Genomic DNA, 21,946 nt, shown 5'->3' with positions numbered 1-21,946 from the left:
GCTTCACATTTCATCATGTGTTAATTTTTCCTTAGCACTTCTTTTTAAAACTTGGCAAGTTCCTTCACCAAATGAGATTACTAATCTTTCTTTTACAGAATCAGTGTCTCAGTGTCAGGCCTTTCTATGGGACATATTGTAAAGAGGAAGAATCACCACTGACCAGTCTGCCAGATTCCAGGTCAGGTTGGAAGATGCTTTCCCTGCAAACAAAAAGATGACCAAAAGCTCTTTATTAATAAAAAGAATAATTTCCAGACTCCATGAGAATTAAGTCAGCTGCAAAGTTTCCAGAGAAAGAATGCAGCTGGCCAAGTACACCTGGAAGTCTGAGGATAAAATCATAATTAAACTTTTAATGGCTTAATGACGGAATGTCCTCATGCATTATCTTATCTAATCTTTGATCCAACCCTTGAAAGTAAGTATGATCATCCCCATTTTATACATGAGTAAAAAGACTTTTTGAGACTTTAATGAAAGGGTGGCCAAGAGGCAGAGACCTGAGTTTGTGTCCTAAATTTTCCGATTACTAACTACATGGTATAGGATTTTTTTTGTGGACGTTAAATAAGATTATCTTAGCACAAAGAAAACTCTTGACAAATATTAGCTGCAATTGTAACAGCCAGTAACTGATTAAAACTCTAACTGATGCCTAAATCAGTTGTCTTGGACTTAAATCGACTTCAATATGGGTTCAGACTCTGCCAGGACAACTTTTCTACAGGGAGAAGTTATGACTTGCTTTATTGGCTCCATCTGAAACTCATTGACCCAGTCAATGAACCAGACACCACTATCTTTGGGATTGACTTACTGTTGCTGCCTACTTAATAGGATTTTTATACAAATCTTGGCACCTTACTCATGAATGGCTTGTTCTCATCTCTGTCCTACACTTACCACCTGGCTGTATGAGTTATATCTCACCATCATAATACTGTGCAACACATAACCACAAAACCTCAGTGGCACACAACCATAAAGTATTTTTTTTTTATGCTCACAAGCGAGCATGGCTGACTGGCTGGCTGGCTAATTCTACAGTTCTGGGCCAAACCTGTCTGGATTGTTCATGACTGTGTGGTCAGCTGGCATGTCAGCTGGTGCCTTACTGGTCCAGGATGGCTTTACCAGCAATCATTTGTCTCTGCTCTAAATGTGCAGTACTCTAATCATCAGCAGGCTAGCCTGCCCTCATGCAAAGGCTCAGGTTAAAGAGGGAACAAAAGTCCAATAGGCCTTTTGAGACCCAGATTAAAATTGGCATATTATTTCGCCTATTATCTATTGACCAAATAAGTCATAAAACCAAGCCAATGTGTAGGGGTGGGCAAACAGACTCCACTTTTTAATGATAGGAACTGTTAAGTCACATTGCAAAAAAACATTACAATGATGGGGCCATTTCTGAAATCTACCTCACTGCTCTATCATTGCTTAAGGTTACAAGTTCAGTGACAAGGCCTTAATACCAAATGAAACAGAAGACCCTTGTAAAAGACATTAAAAATATTTTTCATTATGAATTTCAAAACAACACATGCAATGAATTTGTTATATGCTTACCTCAAGTCTATTTGCTCTTCTAAAAGGAATATCAAGGTACATTTTGATACCTAGTTAGTACTAGTAGTTAGTACCACAATCATTGTAAGAATCACCTTTAATTCGGGGGCAATGGGAAGAAGTCATAATGGCTTCTGACCTTTTTTATTCTAGCAATATTAAGGAATTGTTCCTTGAGTGGGAAGATCAATCTGTCCATTACCCTGAGACTTCTATTCTCATTCAATACAGAGTAGAAGTATGTTTTTTTTACTCTTAGCCATCTAGTCCAGGAAAAACAAAAATGTTATTAGTCTACAATTTCAGGAATAGCTGATACAACTCTATTGGTTTAAGATTCTTTTTGAATCAAATACCAACCTTATACCAACACATTTAATATAAAATAGCTCTGTCATATGTCAATCCAGAACTTGGAATACATTTCAGTTATGAAACTTTAACAGCGAAGCAGTTTGAGTCCTGAAATAGTCTTCCACATGAACATTCTCTAGTTTTTGTCATTTCTAAGAAAAATTGCATAAGATCTATAATCTCAGCTGTAGATCAAAATCTGCTTTAACTTAATGGGGAACATGTAAAATTATGCAATCCTCTTGAAGGCTTTTCTTACACCAGTATAAAGCTCAATTTTATTTAGCAAATATTAACAACACCCCTTAATAAATGCTTAGGGCTGTGCAGTACACATAGAATAAGGTGTAGTATGTGCCTTCAAGAAATCAAAAGTCCTATAGATTTTATTTTCTCATAATTTGTCATAGCTCTACCTGTATCTGCATCCTCGTTAGTGCATATTCTCTTTCACTTGGACCATTACAGGATTCTTTCTTTCTTTCTTCTTTCATGTCTCATCACCATCTAGCCTACATACCATTGCCTAATTAATCATAGAAAACACAAATCTAACCATGTTTCTCCAGCACACAGAAAACCACAATAGGCTCCACTGCCCACAGATTAAGTCCAACCTTCTCTCCATGATGCCAAAAGCCTCCTATGATCTCTCCAACCCTATTCTTGTTCATCTGACTCCTGTTTCATTTCACAATCTATGGTTTTTCCTACTCAAAACATCTTGTCCTTCTATATCCCCACATTCACACTGTAATCTTTATTTATGTCAACCCCTCTTTCTGCAATGACTCTTCCTTACATCACCCACTTTCCTCTCCACCTCTCTCTGTTCTCTATCACTAAATAATCATCTTATTTGACTCACTGTAGCTCTCCCCTCAGGCTTCTCTTCTTCTCAGTAATACTGATCACTCCCCCTTTGTCGATGCAATGTGACCTGCTTACATTTCTATCATAGCACCTGTCTGACTGTGCTCATTCCCATCCCCTACTCAATTATAAATAGGATTTCATTCATTCATGTGTCTTTGGCATCTTCTACATTATGTGGTATGGAATATATACTCTAGGAATGTTTCATCAATCAATCAATGGGAAAATGAGTGAATAAATGAGTATGTGTTGGGACCATGAGACATTTATGGATATTTGTCTTAAATGTGTTGCCTGTATACTTAATGCCAAATAAGCAATGTGGCCAGTAATATGGAGAAGCAATATGGCTTCATGAAGGGAAGGTGGCTATGGGTTACTGCCATATAAGGTTTAAGACTTCAAGTAGGTCTTGAAAAGTAAGTAGCTTTCATATATGTAGACAGAACTGGGAAGAGCATCAAAGCAGAAGACAGAAAGAGCAAAGTAGAAAGGAGAAGTAGAAAGGTGGAAAGTATTTTGAGAGTAGAATTGTTGCCATTCTCCCTTTGGGTTTCCTGTAGGACACTAGTGACATGTAATGGGAAGATAAGTTAGAGTAATGTTTAGGATGTTGAGCTTTTACAAATTGGAAATTATACACATATTTGCATGAATAAGCCACACCAACGCTCTGTTTTAATTTAATTTTTCTACTATGTTCCTTTTTGTATGCTGCAATTCTTTCACACTGATTGTGCAGGAAAAAAAAAAGGCCTCTAGATTACAGCCTTTGGAGTTTAATGAGAATGGAAGAAATTGATAACATTATTCCTTTCTTGTTAAGATCCTTTACTTCTAGGGGATTAATGTGGGGGGAGGCCATTTGGTATTCCTCTCGGATTGTTAGCCACCAAATGAGATATCAGGCTGCTAATGGGTTTTACGCTCTCCCTCAGATAGCCTGTACATCACTGACCTTTCAAAGTTTGGTAACATAATTGGTTGGCAATGTTTTGTCTTTCCCCCAGGGTTAGTGAAACTCTCAAAGACAAGTAAGAGAAAGGGAAAGTTAAATATTTGCCAAAAAAAGAAGAGAGAGACAGAGAGAGAGAGGGAGGGAAGCCAAACACGAAAGATCAGGATGGATCAGAAGAGAACAAATCCATCACTACTGACAGAAAAGCAAGTATATTCTCAGCTGACTGCAAGTCCAACTTATGATTTTCAAAGCCTTGAAAACATGATCCATATATCACTTGACATCTATACATTAATAAATGATGCATTTCAGTAAAACATTAATTCAAGGACTAAAAAAATGGAGGATTAGGGTAATAACATTTTCAGATTACCTAGGTAATCAGAAGGCTTCTTTCATTTCAACCATTTCGAAAAGTATTGTAAGCTTAATTAGAGTATAAAACACTCAGTTACCTCATTTGTTGGATCAGTACTATTTTTCTGATGTCTAGAGAAAATAGGTTAATGTTTTGCTTGTGGTGAGTGAAGGTTTCATGAATACAGTGTAGAATGATGCTCTGAAGAATAAATACCATTTTCCATGATTATACATACAAAAAATAGAGATGAAACTTTACAGCCTGTCTTGATTCTAGTAAAAAACATACTAACAATTCTGCTTAAATGGTATCATTTAGAATCAAGCACATACATTAAGGGCTTGTGTTAGATACTATTCAGTTGCCTAACATTAAACTTTATAAAGAGGAAAGAAGGAGGGAAACATGATGGGATCATGCAACTCACCAAGCAAACCCCAACAACCAACCCAGTGTGGCTTCTACAAAAAGCACAACTATTAGGAGGCTGCGGTGGGCAGATCACGAGGTCAAGAGATCAAGACTATCCTGGCCAACATGGTGAAACCCTGTCTCTACTAAAAATACAAAAATTAGCTGGGCTTGGTAGTGCATACCTGTAGTCCCAGCTACTCGGGAGGCTGAGGCAGGAGAGTCGCTTGAACCCATGAGGCGGAGGTTGCAGTGAGCCAAGATCACACCACTGCACCCCAGCCTGGTGACAGAGTGAGACTACATCTCAAAAAAAGTAAAAATAAATAAATAAATAAATAAATAGCACAACTAAAGGTGAATGGAGATTTATAGGGTTTTATTTCAGAAGGAAATACAACCACTTCCCTTAGATAATATGTTCACTAATATTTATATAGAAATATTTAACATTTGGCTTTGTTTTAACACACTTTCAAGCCACATAGAAATGTATATACTTGCAATAACACAGAGTCATCTATCTATTCTGGGATGTTTATATTACAAAGCTAATGTTCTATTTCAAATGAGACTTTTAAAAATATATGTATGGATTTGAGGTTCACAGAATGATGTGGCAGAAATAAGGAATTTTTCATACTCAGACTTTTGTTTTTTACTCTCTCATAGAAGATTAAAATCTGGGACAATTGTATTAAGTTACGTGTGTACCTGTGGAAGATTGTGCAGTTCATACTATTATAAAGAACTGCTCGAGACTGGGTAATTTACAAAGGAAAGAGGTTTAATTGACTCATAGTTCAGCATGGCTGGGGAGGCCTCAGGAAACTAACTGTCATGGACGAAGCTGAAGAAGAAGCAAGGCACCTTCTCCACAAGGTGCCAGGAAGGAGAAGGGCAAGCAAGGGAAATGCCAGATACTCATACAAGCATCATATCTCATGAGAACTCATTTATTATCATGAGAACAGCATGGGGGAAACCACTCACATGATCCAATTACCTCTACCTGGTGCTGCCTTTGACACATAGGGGTTATGGGGATTATAATTCAAGATGAGATTTTGTTGCATTTTCCAAAGTTGGCTCAAATATCCTCTCCCATCTCACAGTCTCTTCTTATAATGTAACTTTGACTCTCCCATCCAGCGGCAAGATCTATATCCCCTCCCCTTGAACCCAAGCAAAGCTTTGCACATGCTCAATCAAGAGGGTGTAACAGAAATGAAGCTCTGTTACTTTCAAGATTACATAATAACATGCCCTGAATTTTCACATTTTTCTCATAGGACTTTTTTTTCTTTTGAAAACCATCTTCCATGCTGTGAAGCAGCCCAAACTATCTTCCATGGGAACACTACACAGAAAGGCCTCATAAAGGGGCAACATTTAGGTGTTCGGGCAAATAGATGACCTAAAGTCCCAGCCAACAGTCCACACCACCGTACACGTAAGTAAAAATGTTTCTTTGGTTGGTAGGCTATTAATTACTGCTTCAATTTCAGAACTTGCTATTGGTCTCTTCAGGGATTTGACTTCTTCCTGGTTTAGTCTTGGGAGGGTGTATGTGTCCAGGAATTTTTCCATTTCTTCTAGATTTTCTAGTGTCTTTGCATAGAGGTGTTTATAGTATTCTCTGATGGTAGTTTGTATTTCTGTGGGATCGGTGGTGATATCCCCTTTATCATTTTTTATTGTGTCTATTTGATTCTTCTCTCTTTTCTTTTTTATTAGTCTTGCTAGTGGTCTATTTTGTTGATCTTTTCAACAAAACAGCTCCGGGTGTCATTGTTTTTTGAAGGGGTTTTCATGTCTCCATCTCCTTCAGTTCTGCTCTGATCTTAATTATTTATTGTCTTCTGCTAGCTTTTGAATTTGTTTGCTCTTACTTCTCTAGTTCTTTTAATTCTGATATTAGGGTGTTGATTTTAGATCTTTCCTGCTTTCCCCTGTGGGCATTTAGTGCTATAAATGTCCCTCTAAATGCTGCTTATCTGTGTCCCAGAAATTCTGATATGTTGTGTTTTTGACTCATTGGTTTCAAAGAACTTATTTATTTCCACCTTAACTTTGTTATTTACTCAGTAGTCATTCAGGAGCAGATTGATCAGTTTGCATGTAGTTGTGCGGTTTTGAGTGAGTTCACACCCAAATTCTACCAGAGGTACAAAGAGGAGCTGGTACCATTTTATTCTGAAACTATTCCAAACAATCGAAAAAGAGGGACTCCTCCCTAACTCATTTTATGAGGCCAGCATCATCCTGATACCAAAACCTGGTGGAGACACAACAAAAAAAGAAAATTTCAGGCCAATATCCCCAGTGAACATCAATGCGAAAATCCTCAATAAAATACTGGCAAACTGAATCCAGCAGCACATCAAAAAGCTCATCCACCACAATCAAGTCAGCTTCATCCCTGGGATGCAAGGCTGGTTCAACATACACAAATCAATAAATATAATCCATCACATAAACAGAACCAATGACAAAAACCACACGATTATCTCAATAGACGCAGAAAAGGCCTTCAATAAAATTCAACACCCCTTCACGCTAAAAACACTCAATAAACTAGGTATTGATGGAAGATTTCTCAAAATAATAAGAGCTATGTATATGTATAACTAACCCATAGCCAATATCATACTGAATGGGCAAAGAATGGAAGCATTCCCTTTGAAAGCCAGCACAAGACAAGAATGTCCTCTTTCACCACTCATGTTCAACATAGGATTGGAAGTTCTGGCCAGAGCAATCAGGCAAGAGAAAGAAATAAGGGGTATTCAAATAAGAAGAGAGGAAGTCAAATTGTCTATGTTTGCAGATGACTTGATTGTATATTAGAAAACCCCAACGTCTCAGCCCAAAAGCTCCTTAAGCTGATAAGCAACTTCAGCAAAGTCTCAGGATACAAAATCAATATGCAAAAACCACAAGCATTTTTATACACCAATAACAGACGAACAGAGAGTCGAATCATGAGGGAACTCCCATTCACAATTGCTACAAAGAGAATAAAATACCTAGGAATACAACTTACAAGGGATATGAAGGACCTCTTCAAAACTACAAACTACTGCTCAAGGAAATAAGAGAGGACACAAACAAATGGAAAATCATTCCATGCTCATGGATAGAAAGAATCAATGTCATGAAAATGGCCATACTGCCCATAGTAATATACAGATTCAATACTATTCCTGTCAAGCTACCATTGACTTTCTTCACAGAATTTTAAAAAACTACTTTAAATTTCATATGGAAACAAAAAAGAGCCCATATAGCCAAGACAATCCTAAGCAAAAAGAACAAAGCTGGAGGCATCACGCTACCTGATTTCAAACTGTACTACAAGGCTACAGTAACCAAAACAGCATGGTACTGGTACCAAAACAGATATATAGACCAATGGAACAGAACAGAGGCCTCAGAAATAACACCACACATCTACACATTGACAAACCTAATAAAAACAAGCAATGGGGGAAGGATTTGCTATTTAATAAATGGTGTTGGGAAAACTGGCTAGCCATATGCAGAAAACTGAAACTGGACCTCTCCCTTATACCTTATACAAAAATTAACTTGAGATGGATTAAAGACTTAAATGTAAGACCTAAAACCATAAAATCCCCAGAAGAAAACCTAGGCAATATCATTCAGGACTTAGGTATGGGCAAAGACTTCATGACTAAAACACCAAAAGCAATGGCAAAAAAAGCCAAAATTGACAAATGGGATATAATTAAACTAAAGACATTCTGCACAGCAAAAGAAACTATCATCAGAGTGAACAGGTAACCTACAGAATGGGAGAAAATGTTTGCAATCTATCCATCTGACAAAGGGCTAATATCCAGAATCTACAAAGAACTTAAACAAATTTACAAGAAAAAAACAAACAACCCATCAAAAAGCGGGTGAAGGATATGAACAGACACTTCTCAAAAGAAGATATTTATGTGACCAACAAACATATGAAAAGAAGCTCATCATCACCGGTCATTAGAGAAATGCAAATCACAACCACAATGAGATACCATCTCATACTAGTTAGAATGGCAATCATTCAAAAGTCAGGAAACAACAGATGCTGGAGAGGATGTGGAGAAACACGAATGCTTTTACACTGTTGGTGGGAGTGTAAATTAGTTCAACCATTGTGGAAGACAGTGTGGCAATTCCTCAAGGATCTAGAACCAGAAATATCATTTGCCCCAGCAATCTCATTACTGGGTATAAATCCAAAGGATTATAAGTCATTCTACTATAAAGACACATGCACACATATGTATATTGCAGCACTATTCACAATAGCAAAGACTTGGAACCAACCCAAATATCTATCAATGACAGACTAGATAGAGAAAATGTGGCACATATACACTACAGAACACTATGCAGCCATAAAAAAGAATGAGTTCACGTCCTTTGCAGGGACATGGATGAAGCTGGAAACCATCATTCTCAGCAAACTAACACAGGAACAGAAAACCAAGCACTGCATGTTCTCATTCATAAGTGGGAGTTGAACAATGAGAACACATGGACACAGGGAAGGGAACGTCACACACCGGGGCCTGTCAGGGGCTGGGGGCAAGGGGAGATATAGCATTAGGAGAAATACCTAATATAGACGATGGGTTGATGGGTGCAGCAAACCACCATGGCACATGTAAACCTATGTATCAAACCTGCATGTTCTGCACATGTATCCCAGAACTTAAAGTATAATAAAAAAAAAAAAAGAAAAAAAATGTTTGCAGATGATTCTGGATCCTAGTCTTGAATCCTCCTAGTTTCATTGAGCAAAGATAACTTCTCATTGCTGTTCCCTGTCTAAATCTCTGACCCAAAGGATCTGTAAGTATAACAAAATGGTTTGATTCCCCACTAACTTTGGGGTGAAGTGGTTTATTATGTAGCAATAGATAAGTGGAGTAATTTTAAATATTAAGCTCACTTTTTAAATTTTTTTCTATAAAGACATATTAAATAACTACCATGGACCAGGCACCATGCGAGGCCCCGGAGATGAAGAAGACAGAAAAGACAGATGTGATGTATGTTCTTGTCAAGATAACATGCCAATTGGGGGAGACGGACAAACACAGAAAGATAATTACAAACTGTGTAAGTACAATAAAGGAAATAGCAGACTAAAGTGTTAGAGAGCTTCCTGGTAGAAGGGATACTTAGAGGTTTTCGAGGAGCTAACATTTTAGCTGAGACCTTGACTCTGTTTTAGACTACCCCTTGTTTTACAGATATAGAACATGTGGCCCACATTATGGAGGGGACAGATAGGACCTAGGCCTCCTGACTCCTGTTCTTTGTTAGTCCAGCCTTTTCCAGAGAAGGGAACACTAACATATAAAGATATCTTTGTTTTTTTTTTTCATGCAAGAAGATACAAAAGCACGAGGTCTATTCCAATTATTTTCTTTTTAGTGAGACAAAAATTACTTGAGAAGGAGAATAGTAATAATGATGGCTAACAGGTATTGAATAATTCTGCTCCAGGTGTTGCAATAAGCAGTTTATATTGCTCAATGTGAATCCTTCAAAGAAGAATGTCAGATACGAGTTATTGGAGGCAAAAGTGCACCAATGCTGAGGGAAGGGGACACAGAAATGGAAAAGGAAATCTGAGAGATCTGGGTGGAGCACCAACAGCAACCACTTTCAGTACACCCTTTACACCACTCAATGGACTCACATTTCATCATCCTGTCATGGTTTCTTCAAGATGGCAGTTGTCATAATTTCTAGAGAAAACTAACAATAGGAGGGTAGTAATATGAACTACCGTCTCTACTACTGCATTTAGCTCCGAGGCCTTAACTGATATTTATCATCTCCCTCCTCTACCATCCATTTGAGATTATTTTCATAGTTGGTGAAAACTTGCGCTAGTTTAGGTTCCTTGACAGGTGCGATGACCCAGATTTTTATTTCTGAGGGGTCAGGGTCCGTGGTTATGTGCCATCTATTCATAGTTAAAATGAGCAGGAGGGATGAGAAACACAAAAGACATCAATTCGATATTTTCAAAATATTATTTTCATTACATTATTAAATGTCTAGCAATGAAATGAAGATGAGAAAAAAATAAGAAGTGTTTCTTTTTGCCTCTGTGACTTTCATTATTAAGCTTCTATAACTTTACTATACATTTTCACATGGAGGGGGAATTGGAACTGCTATGTTTACTTCCCTAGAGGCAGAAATAAAACCATGAAGTTGAAGATACAGGAAGTGGATTCCATACAAAGGTTTATAAAGTTTGAAATAAATTGACACGAGAAGATATGAGTTTCTTATTCTCTTATGTTAATGTATCTCAGGAGAGAAGAAAACCCACTTAAAATACTTCTAACCCATGAGTCCAAGACTTTAAGAATTACTACTTCATTTAACTTCATGTGCAAAGCCAAGGAAATCTAGGTAGATGGAAGGAAAATGAATATGACATTTATGTTCTTTATCTAGTTTTTCCCAAACCAGAAATATACAAGAGGAACTCATCCTAAAATGAAGTTAAAGCAAAAAGGATTTAAGTTAGTTCAATTTTGTACTCAGATGTCTTTCAACTACCAACTCGGAAACCTTGCCATTTCGAGATAAAAAAGTATAATAAGGGCCGGGCGCGGTGGCTCACGCTTGTAATCCCAGCACTTTGGGAGGCCGAGGCAGGCGGATCACGAGGTCAGGAGATCGAGACCACAGTGAAACCCCGTCTCTACTAAAAATACAAAAAATTAGCCGGGTGTGGTGGCGGGTGCCTGTAGTCCCAGCTACTCGGAGAGGCTGAGGCAAGAGAATGGCGTGAACCCAGGAGGCAGAGCTTGCAGCGAGCCGAGATCGTGCCACTGCACTCCAGCCTGGGTGACAGAGCGAGACTCCGTCTCAAAAAGAAAAAAAAAAGTATAATAAGATACTATATAAGATAAATAAATAAGACTTATAAGATATAAGATAAATAAACTGTTAAAGAAATACAAAGATTAATCTTAGAAAGTAGACCACTTGCAGTGGCTCAAGCCTGTAATCCCAACACATTGGGAGAGCAAAGCAGGAGAACTGCTTGAGCCCAGGAATTCAAGAGCAGCCTAAACAGCAGAGTGAGACCTCTCTCCAAAACACAAACATTTAAAAAATTTAGCTGAACACGGTGGCACGGGCCTACAGTCCCAGCTACTTGGGAGGCTGTGGTGGGAGGATCGCTTGAGCCCAACCAAAAGTTCGAGGCTGCAGTGAGCCGTGATCACGCCACCACTGCACTCCAGCCCAAGTGACAGAGCGAGACCCTGTCTCACAATAAAAAAAAAAAAAAAAAAAAGAGTTATCACACTGGATTGTCTAAGAAACCAGAAACAAGGTGCATTTCCTAAGAGCTCTGTCCAGGGTTTGATCTGCCCCATGCAAAACAAACACTTCACTTGTCATTGAATAGAGTGAAACGAAGGTTCCTGGAAAATGGAAAAGACACCTAGGTGTGTAGTGGAAATGAACAGGAAGTCAAGAAACAAAGGCCAGACACTGCCACTGTGTAGTGATTTGAACTTACACAAACATATTACCTCTTGGGATTTGGACAATATGATCTCTAGCTTCTCTATAAGTTTTAATATTCTGTGTTTCTAACTGCAGCTTCAGATAAGTCTTGTGATCTAATTGCAGAAATCTGTATCTAAGCTGTCAGTTCTTGAGAAAATGCACAATTATAAACAGTCCTAAGTTGTTAGGCTACCTCAATTGAGAATTCTGCCCTATTTTTAGCACTGGAGGAGAAACAATGCTTCTAATATTTATAATTTATTTCATAAGAACCTCTAAGCTTTAAAATTGTCACACCTCTGTCATAATCTTAAACATTCATTTCATTCATACACATAAAATTAGCATTTATTCTGGCTTGTGAGCAAACTCCAATCATTTTAATTGTTGGGGAATCACAGTAATCTCCCCTACGTACGTTGCATTTCTCAATTCTGTAAAATCTTCTTTTGTATTGTCAATGAAAGGAGTTAAACTCTGTAAAATATTTGAAGGGATTTATTGTGAGTGAAATAGGAGTGGCCATGGCTCATGACACAGCCCTCAGGAGACCCTAAGAACATGTGCCCAAGGTATTCTGGTTGCAGCTTGATTTTATACATTTTAAGGAGACATAAGACATCAATCAAATACATTTAAGCTATACATTGGTTCGGTCCAGCAAATCAAGACAACTCAACATGGGGGGACTGCGGGGCTTTCCTGGTTATAGGTAGATTTTTTAAATATTCTAACTGGCAATTGGTTGAAAAAGTTATTATCAATAGAAAGGAGTATCTGGGTTATGATAAGAGGTTGTGGAGACCAGAGTTTTATCATGCAGATGAAGCCTCCAGTTACCAGGCTTCAGAGAGAATAGATTGTAAATGCTTCATACCAGACTTAAGGTCTGTGCTGATGTTGAATGCTGGTTGGCTTTTCCTGAATTCCAGAAGGGAGGAAGGCATAATGAGGTATGTCCAATCCCCTCTTCCCATCATGACCTGAACCAGTCTTTCAAGTTAACTTTGGAGTGCCCTGGAGGCATTTCCAGGAGGAGGGAGTCCATTCAGATACTTGTTGGGAGTGGGGGAGACCTTGAATTTTATTTCTGGTTTACAGTTAAGTATACTGAGTAGGAAGGATATATTTGAACATTTTTCATTCCATAGCAGGTTCACATGGACCTATTTCTCTTTGAAAAAAAAGATTGTTCCTTTTTAGTACAAAAAGACTAGGTAAATATTCAAGTACAGCAGATTGCAAATTGACTGCTGTTGATCAAGCAGGTCTCAGCTTAGGCATCACTTCTTGCCAGAAGTCTGCAAAGGCACCTTTATTTAACACAATAGTTCTCACCCGTATGCAATTTTCCTCCTTTCCCCATGGGACATGTGGAAATGTCTAGAGACATTTTTGTTTGTGAAAATGTGGGAGGAGGGTACTACTGGCAACTAGTGGGTAGAGGCCAGGGGCGCTGCTAAATATCTTACAATGCACAGGGCAGCCAACCCAACAAAGAATTATCTGTCCCAAATGTCAGTAGGGCTGCTATTGAAAAACTGCAATTTAACCCATGGTAGCACTTACCATACTGTATTAGCTTTGCATGGTTCCTGCTCCTGTACAACAAGAACATGCTTTGTTTTTCATTATGTTTCCTGTGTACCTTGCATGCATTAGGTAGACGGTAAAAATAAAATGACTGGCTGGCTGAGTGAATAAATGAAGTTACTAATCATACACAAATGAAGGAAATGGAAACAAGACCACAGCATTTTTATTGTTAATAAACTATTTTTAGATTGTCTAGTTAAAATGTTCACAGTTTACAAAGCACTTTAAAATCATTATTGTGCGTGATCCAACAATGCAGCTAAGCAAGTAGAGCATAAATTATTAACCCCATTTTTACAAAGAAGACGCTGATTCTCAGAGGAGTTCAGAGGCTTGCCAAATGTAAATGATAAGAAGTGATCCAGCTTTGGAGGTTTTTCACAAAGCCCTTATTGATTTGTAACAACATTTAGGCACTTGGCAATAATCACTTAACTATGGAGTGGATGTTACAGGATCTCTTTAGTACTTCCAAAGAGAAGTTTTACCTTTGGGCTATCAGAACCTAATAAACCACTCAACTTCAGCTGACAAAAGCAAGCAAGTGTCATTAAGAAAAAGATAGCTACTAGCTTTTAGAAGAGTTGGCCTCATAACACAGTACAATTATAGGATAATGTGTCACTCAGCAATTCCCTTACAGGTAGCTTAAAGATGCCAAGGAAATGGCTTAAGTCATGACTAAAACAAATCATTCCTTGTTAAACCGCAAATCAGCCAGATTTCCTGCGCATTTAGAACATAGAACACGTAGAAGGTGGATTTCAAAAACAGATTCCCTAGATTTGAAACCCAACTCTGCAACTTACTATTTCTTTGGGCAAATACCTTAACATCTATGTATGTACCTTCATTTACTTAACTGTAAAGTGAGTGGTATAATAATGACTATCTCATACAATTGTTGAGAGGGTAAACTGTGTTCATATACATGAAGCATTTAGAACAATGCCTGACATGGAGCAATTGCCCAATAACTAACTTTCTTTCTTTTCTTTCTTTCTTTCTATCATTTTTTTCTTCTGTTTCTCCTTCTTTCTTTCTCTTCCCTGCCCCCTGCCTCTCCTCCTTCTCCTCCTCCTCCGCCTCCTCCTCTTTTTCCTTCTTCATTTCTGTACATTTTTCCATGTAAAGAATTTCCTTGGAGATAGATAAGCCACGTCAACACGCTATATGTTTCTCATATATTTCAAATGTGTGTTTCAGAATCTACAAATCAACTTTGACTAATGAAGTGAATATTTGTACTTCTTGGCTCCCCAGCATCCTACTCAACTCAACTTCTTCAGCAATAAAACAAGTTCTTTTGTGGGGATTGGCTCACTTACATGCTGTACAATTGTTATGGAACTATGTATAATGGTGCCCTGCTCTCTTACAATCTCAGGGTGGGGGAAGTTGGATCCAAGTTTAATGCATGGACTTTTCTTCCAGGGACTCTGAATCTTGAAATGAAAGATGTAAACACCAAAAACAAACAAAAGAATTCTAGAATCTATTTGTTACAGTAACAACTACATGAGGAGACTGGCAAGTAAATAATTCCTGCTATCTAAACTTTAGAAGCCATCCTGGTACCTGGCTGAATTAGGTTGTCATGGCTGCTATAACAAAGTATTACAAAGTGCATAGCTTAAACAACAGAAATGTATCGTTTCACAGTTCTGGGAGCTAGAAGTCCAAGGTCACGGAATTGGCATAACTGGTTCCTTCTGAGGGAAAAATCTCTTCTGTTCCCCTCTTTCCTAGCTTCTGGTGGTTGCCAGCAACATTTGGCATTCCTTGGCTTGTAGATGTCACAGTCCAACCTATGCTTGGTGCCCATGCAGTATTCTTCCTATGTGTGTTTCTTCACATGGCGTTCTTTTCTAAGGACACCAGTCATATCGGATTAGGAACCCACCCTGCCCGGTATGACCTCACCTTAATTTAACTAATTAATCTGCAATGACTCTATTTCCAAGTAAAATCACCTTCTGAGGTACTGGAGGTTATGACTTCAACATATGAATTTTGAGGGAACACTAATCAACTCATTACACTGGCCTTTATACCTTTGATAGCACTAATACCATCACTATTCTGTGAGCTGTTCAACTTTCTTCCAATAAATTTCTTTCCTTCTTAGTAACGATTTCCTTCTTAAAGTCCATTTCTGTTGCTCGCCACCATAAAATCCTAACTGCCACAAGTCATATCACTGATAAGTTTAACCTCAATAAAATTGTTTCATTGGTAGTTTATTATTCAAAATAAAATTGATACTTTTCATGTTACCTAGAATTAGCTCACACTATGAAGGAAAAAGACAAAATTGTACAGCTTAAAATTACTGGAGCAAACCTAAGTAAATTATATGAGTAATTGTAACAAAATAGAAAAACATAGGTACGAAATACAGTGTGCACAGTTTTTCATATTTCAGGTTGAGAAAAAATTGAAAGTCATGTTTATATCTAAAGAAGACAATAATGATGGGAAACTGTCTCATGGTTTTTTATTGATATTCGAATTAGTGCGACCATTTTGGAGGACAATAATATCTTTAAATATCTTTGAAGTGTGTACCCTTCAATCTCGCAAATATATTTCTAGGCACTTATTCTACAATAATACCCGTGCACATGCACAAATATTTGTAAAGAATGTTTTTTGCAGCTCTGCTAATAATGGTAAAATGTTGGAAAAATATAAACACTCATGATGTATTAAAAAGTTAAAAATTAGGTAGATTTACAGGCACTTTTATGAAAAGACATTTTAGTTGTCAAAATAAAAAGTTGAAGACTGCTATATGCAATGATGTTCTTTTATTACAAAATAAAAATTCTATAGGCATATGTACCCATGTATACGTATATCTATAAACATATCTAATGGGAGACCTGCAATTGTAGTCTAAAACTGTTAATAGTGCGTCCATGATAGAATGGAATTGGTTACAGGAATGCTCAGGGATCCTTTTGTATTTCAGTTTACATATTTCTAATTTTTTACAATGCACATATATTTCTTGCATAAAAATAATGTTGTTCATACTTGAATAATAAAAGAGTTCTTTTAAAAGAAATTATCTTTGACTGCCTCACCAGTCTTGACCTATATAATGTTAATTATAATGTCATGTAAATGTATGCAAACATAAAATAAATCTAGGAGGCATTAACTCATTAAGCTAAATTGAATGCAAAATAAAAAATAAAATTTTGTTTTAACTAAAGTAAAAATTTGATACTGGATCATCAATTCTGGGTTTAATAGCATGTGGTAAACATTAAGCTGCACCATCCAGGTCACCTTTCAAGAAAGGAATTACTGACAAGCTGTGAAGAGTACAGTCAGCAAGGAGGTTCCAGCTTGCTGGTCACCTTCTTCAAGGTCTGCCTCAGCTGTAGCCTCCTGACTCAAGGTCATGCCTTTCCTGGAGCAGCCTGCATTTGGTGAGAATGGTTATAAAGGCCCACCATTCAGCTTGATATGGGACAGCTCTAACCAAGTCTACCTGTGAAGACAGGAGGGAGCACTCAAGATTGAGAGTAGTTGGCTAAGTTCACAAGTCAGAGGAGATTTCATTCATTCTTCTCTCCAGCCAGCCATCTTTCTACCACTGATCCATTTACACAGAAGATTTCTTTGAGGCACTGTACTATTGACCAAGGAATGCAGTAGGAAATAAAATCAACTGGACCTCTGACATTATTTTACAGTCTAGATGGAGAAATAAACAAATATAAATAGTTATTTATTATATAAACAATTATTTAATATTTAATTATAGTGTTGACGAGTGCTAGAGAGGGCAAGGAGTCTAGGAAGTCAGAAAAGGTTTCCATGGATAAGCAATATTTATGCTAAGATCTGAAAGATAAGTGAGCTTCAGCAAAGCCCCAAAGAGACAAGGGAGAAAGAGAAATTAAGAGAAAAATAATTCTGTTCCTCTGGGGCACAAAGTATATATATGAGGCAGATAGAATGGCCAACAGAAATGTAGATAATTTTATAGACAAAATATTTAATAAGCTAAATGAATATATGTTTATGTAGAAGGAATTATTCAACAGTGACCCTAAACTTTGAAGTTAATGCCACATGACACTGGGCCAATCATGAAATTTAGGAGTATTGGATTGAAATGAACGTGACTAGCCTCACTTTTTAAAATTGATCAAATAAAGTGTAATAGAAGTTTATTTATAGAAGGTTTGAAGGTTTGAAAAATACCACTAAAAGAAAGTTAAAATTATCCCTGATAATACTTTCCAAACATAAGTACCATTAAGTTTTTGGTTCACTACCTCAAGGGTTTTTTTTTAATACATATATATGTATATTATTTACAAAATGGGCTAACTATAGCAATTTATATGTTCTTATGGATACCTCAAAGAATAGTAGGACCAATGACCTGAGAACACCTGTAACTAACTCTCATTTTTCTAGGAATATAAATGATAATCAGAATTTGTTTTTATGTACTACATTCTCCCCTAAAATTGAGAAAGGAAAATCGGTAGTTTTAATGACATTTTCACAAAACCAGTAATGTCACAGGAAGTCTTTGATTTGAATCCAAGGAAAGATGCTGTTCCTTCTTCCAAATATATGGCCAGACACTTAGAATATTATAAAGTCTTGCTATAAATAATTAAACATAACCTCCCTATGCCCCCTAGTAAAATACATGAACCAAATATATTTATGGGATGCAGTACCGAAGCTGATTATCATGTACTTATTCCCTTACCTAATCAAGACTGGTTTTTAATTCAAAACAAATGTCACAATATTTACAGTAAAGGAAAATTAATAAGCATGAATAGTCTGTAATTCTAACTTTAAAAAAGTAAAGCATTTCAATCAAATAATTCTCAGTCATACCACATTCCTCTCAAAATTCACCATTTTGGGAATTAAAACATTTAGCTCTTGATAATTTTCTATATTGTATTCTTCCCAAGAATGAAAAAAAATATAGTTTGTTACTCAAAACTTTTTATTTTCTTAACTATAGCACTTATCAGTTGGCAACTATAATTAAGTTGGTAAATTAAAGTTCCCATTTTTCACCTATTCATGTCATCACACACTTCACTGTATAACTTTGCAGTGTTCTCCTGTTCTGAATATTCTGCCCCACTCCTTGACTCTGATTCAGTCATGTCAACAAGCAAATGTGAAATAAACAATGGCTTCATAAAGTATTTGCACATCTTGACTTGCTCTGTTGGTTGTCTGTGATTGCCACAAATACACGTTTCAGCTAACTTGCTGGAGTAGAGCTGCATAGTTCCAGTAATCCCAGCTAAGGCTATCCTAGATGAGCCCAAAGCCAGTTGATGCCCTGGAAGTGAGCACACACCAGACTCAAAGAACTGCCAGACTAATTGTAACCTATATTGTCAACTTGCAGACTCAGATTTATAAGCAAAACAGTGGGTTGTTTTAAGCCACAGAGCTTTGGGGTGATTAGTTACACAGCATTATTGAGGCAATGGATGACTGACACTACAACTATACCCTAAAGTAACAAACATCTTCACAAGTATCATTATTTTTACTTCTCAAAAGAAGACAAAATATATTGGAAAAGGCAATAAATTAATAAATATCATTTTTCTTTCTAAATAATTTTTACAAAGAAATACCTCTGTCATGAAATGCAATTAATCTACTTGTAAAGTTAAAATCCTACTCATCATAGTCTTTTGGCCAGTTCCAAGCTTCTGTGACGAGTGTACAGACAGAGAAAAAGACTATTACTCCCATTAGACTGATAAAGTTATTTTAATAATTGTTCCTCTTCCAAGTTGTTTTTTCTTAAAACTAAAAGCAATACATCTGGTCACCTATTTGAAGTTAGATTTGCTAAAGCACAGGCAATGGAGAGCTGTTTAGAACAACAGTGCTAATAGACATTCTAAAAGTATGATGCTGCTATTGCACTATTGTATTAGTCCATTCTCATACTGCTAATAAAGACATACCCGAGACTGAGTAATTTATAAAGGAAAGACGTTTAATTGACTCACAGTTCAACATGGCTGGGGAGGCCTCAGGAAACTTACAATCATGGTGGACAGGGAGGTACACACATTCTACAGGTTCGAGGAACATTTACATTTTCCTCCATTCACTGCTTTAGCTGAATCCTTCAAGATCTGCTTTGCTGTATGTTCATTATCACAAAATTACAAATGTTTTCAAATTTCCCTTATGATTTGTTGCTACCTGTATTATTTAAAAGGATTTGCTAATTCCCAAATAATAGTGAATTTTCTGGTTGATTTTGTGTTATAGATTTCTAGTTTAAATGTCAGTGTGGCCACATAACATACTTTAAATGACATAAAATTTTTGAAATTTGTTCAGTCTCATTTTAAGATATTATATTTTGATAAAGACTTTGCTTTTCCTTGTTTTCAAAGAGGTATATTAAAGTTTTCCAGTATGTTTACAAATTTATCTAAATTCTCCTTTTGTTTCCCTCAATGTTTATTTATGTGTTTTTAATCTGTTATTCTGTTTTTTGTTGATTCAGTTTTTAATGTCATATCTTCAAAGTGAATTGATCCTATTTCCATCATAAATATTCTTTCCCATCTTCCACCACCACTGCCTTAATCTCTGGAAACTGTTCTTGTCTTAAACTACTTTGAGCTACCTTTTAGCAATTATAAATATGCATTCATCTCTAACAGTACCTCAGAAATTCCTGAATCTGTAAAATGATTAAATTATCTGAGAATTAAACTGCGACTATATTCTGGAACTATGTCCGACTTCATGGTTCAATTGTTTTAGCAATACTACAATATAAATATATAGAATTCACGTAGGCAGCAAGATTTTGAAACGAAACTAGAAATCAATTTGGATAAACTTTTTTATAAAATTTCAAAGATTATATGGCTAATATATATCTTCATTGAGATATTTTGCCATCACTGTAAGAAGAAGTAATGCAGTGATTGAATTAATTTTGAAATAAATATATGAGCTTAATATTTATTCCTAATAGGAATAATTATAGCACAACGATAATAAAATGTGATTCAATATATAGCATACATATTTTGCAAAGATACATATATTTGTGTGTGTATGTATATCCAGATATACAAATACATTTGCTTTAAGCAAAGCCAGTGTATGAAAAAGTGTTCACTTATAAAACAAGTTAGTGGTTAATGATTTATATTTCTAAGATTTACTATAGGGTCCATTTCAGTAAGAGGAAATCCCAGGTCATTTAAATACGACTCTTATCTGCTTCAGCGTCAGCTTTCCAGAAACATTCTTCCATCACTACAGGTGTGCAAGTACAACAGGACTATTTTCAAAGATAGGATTCCTGTCCAGAGAAGGATAAAAACAGCAATTTCCCTAAGATTCTTGGATTCGATCATCAGTATGTAGCCCCTTGAGGGGAAGTTCCATGTCTCATTTACTTACAAGCTTTTCACAGGCTTGACATACAATAAGACCTTAAAATTGACCTGAGACAGGTGAAATGGTACACACCTACAGGCTAAGCTATTCTGGAGGCTGAGGCAGGAGGATTGCTTGAGCCTAGGAGTTCAAGAAAAGCCTGGACAACATAGCAAGACCCCATCTCTAAAAAAGGAGTTAAAAAATAAGTTATCTGTCATATTTGCAAGCCACATATCTAAGAAAGGGTCAACATCTATAAGAAACTCACACAACTCAACAGCTAAAAAGCCAAATAACCCAATTAAAAAAATAGTCAAAGGACCTAAATAGACATTTTCCTAAAGATGACATCAAATGGCCAACAGGTTTGTGAAAAGTACTTAACATCAATAATCACTGGGGAAAGACAAATCAAAACCACAATAAGATATCACTTCATACATATTAGGATGGCTATTATCAAAAAGGCAAAAGGTGACAAATGTTGTCAAGGGTGTGGAGAAGGACCCTTGTGTACAGTTGGTAGGAAGGTATATTAATGCAGTCACTCTGGGAAACACCACAGGGGTTCCTCAAAAATTTCATAATAGTACTACCGTAAGACCCAACAATCTACCACTCAGTATGTATTGAAAGAAAATTAACACCTCTTAGAAATATCTGCACTCCCATGTTCATTGCAGCATTACTCACAACAGCAAAGACACAGAAACAACCTAAGTGTCCATGGATAGATGAATGGATAAAGAAATTGTGGGTTGTATATATATGTGTATGTGTGTATATATACATACACAAACACCTCATTTATATATACC

The sequence above is a fragment of the Nomascus leucogenys genome, chromosome 15 (genome assembly GCF_006542625.1).
Source record: "Nomascus leucogenys isolate Asia chromosome 15, Asia_NLE_v1, whole genome shotgun sequence".
NCBI classification, from domain to species: Eukaryota; Metazoa; Chordata; class Mammalia; order Primates; family Hylobatidae; genus Nomascus; species Nomascus leucogenys.
This window is presented reverse-complemented; position numbering follows the sequence as displayed.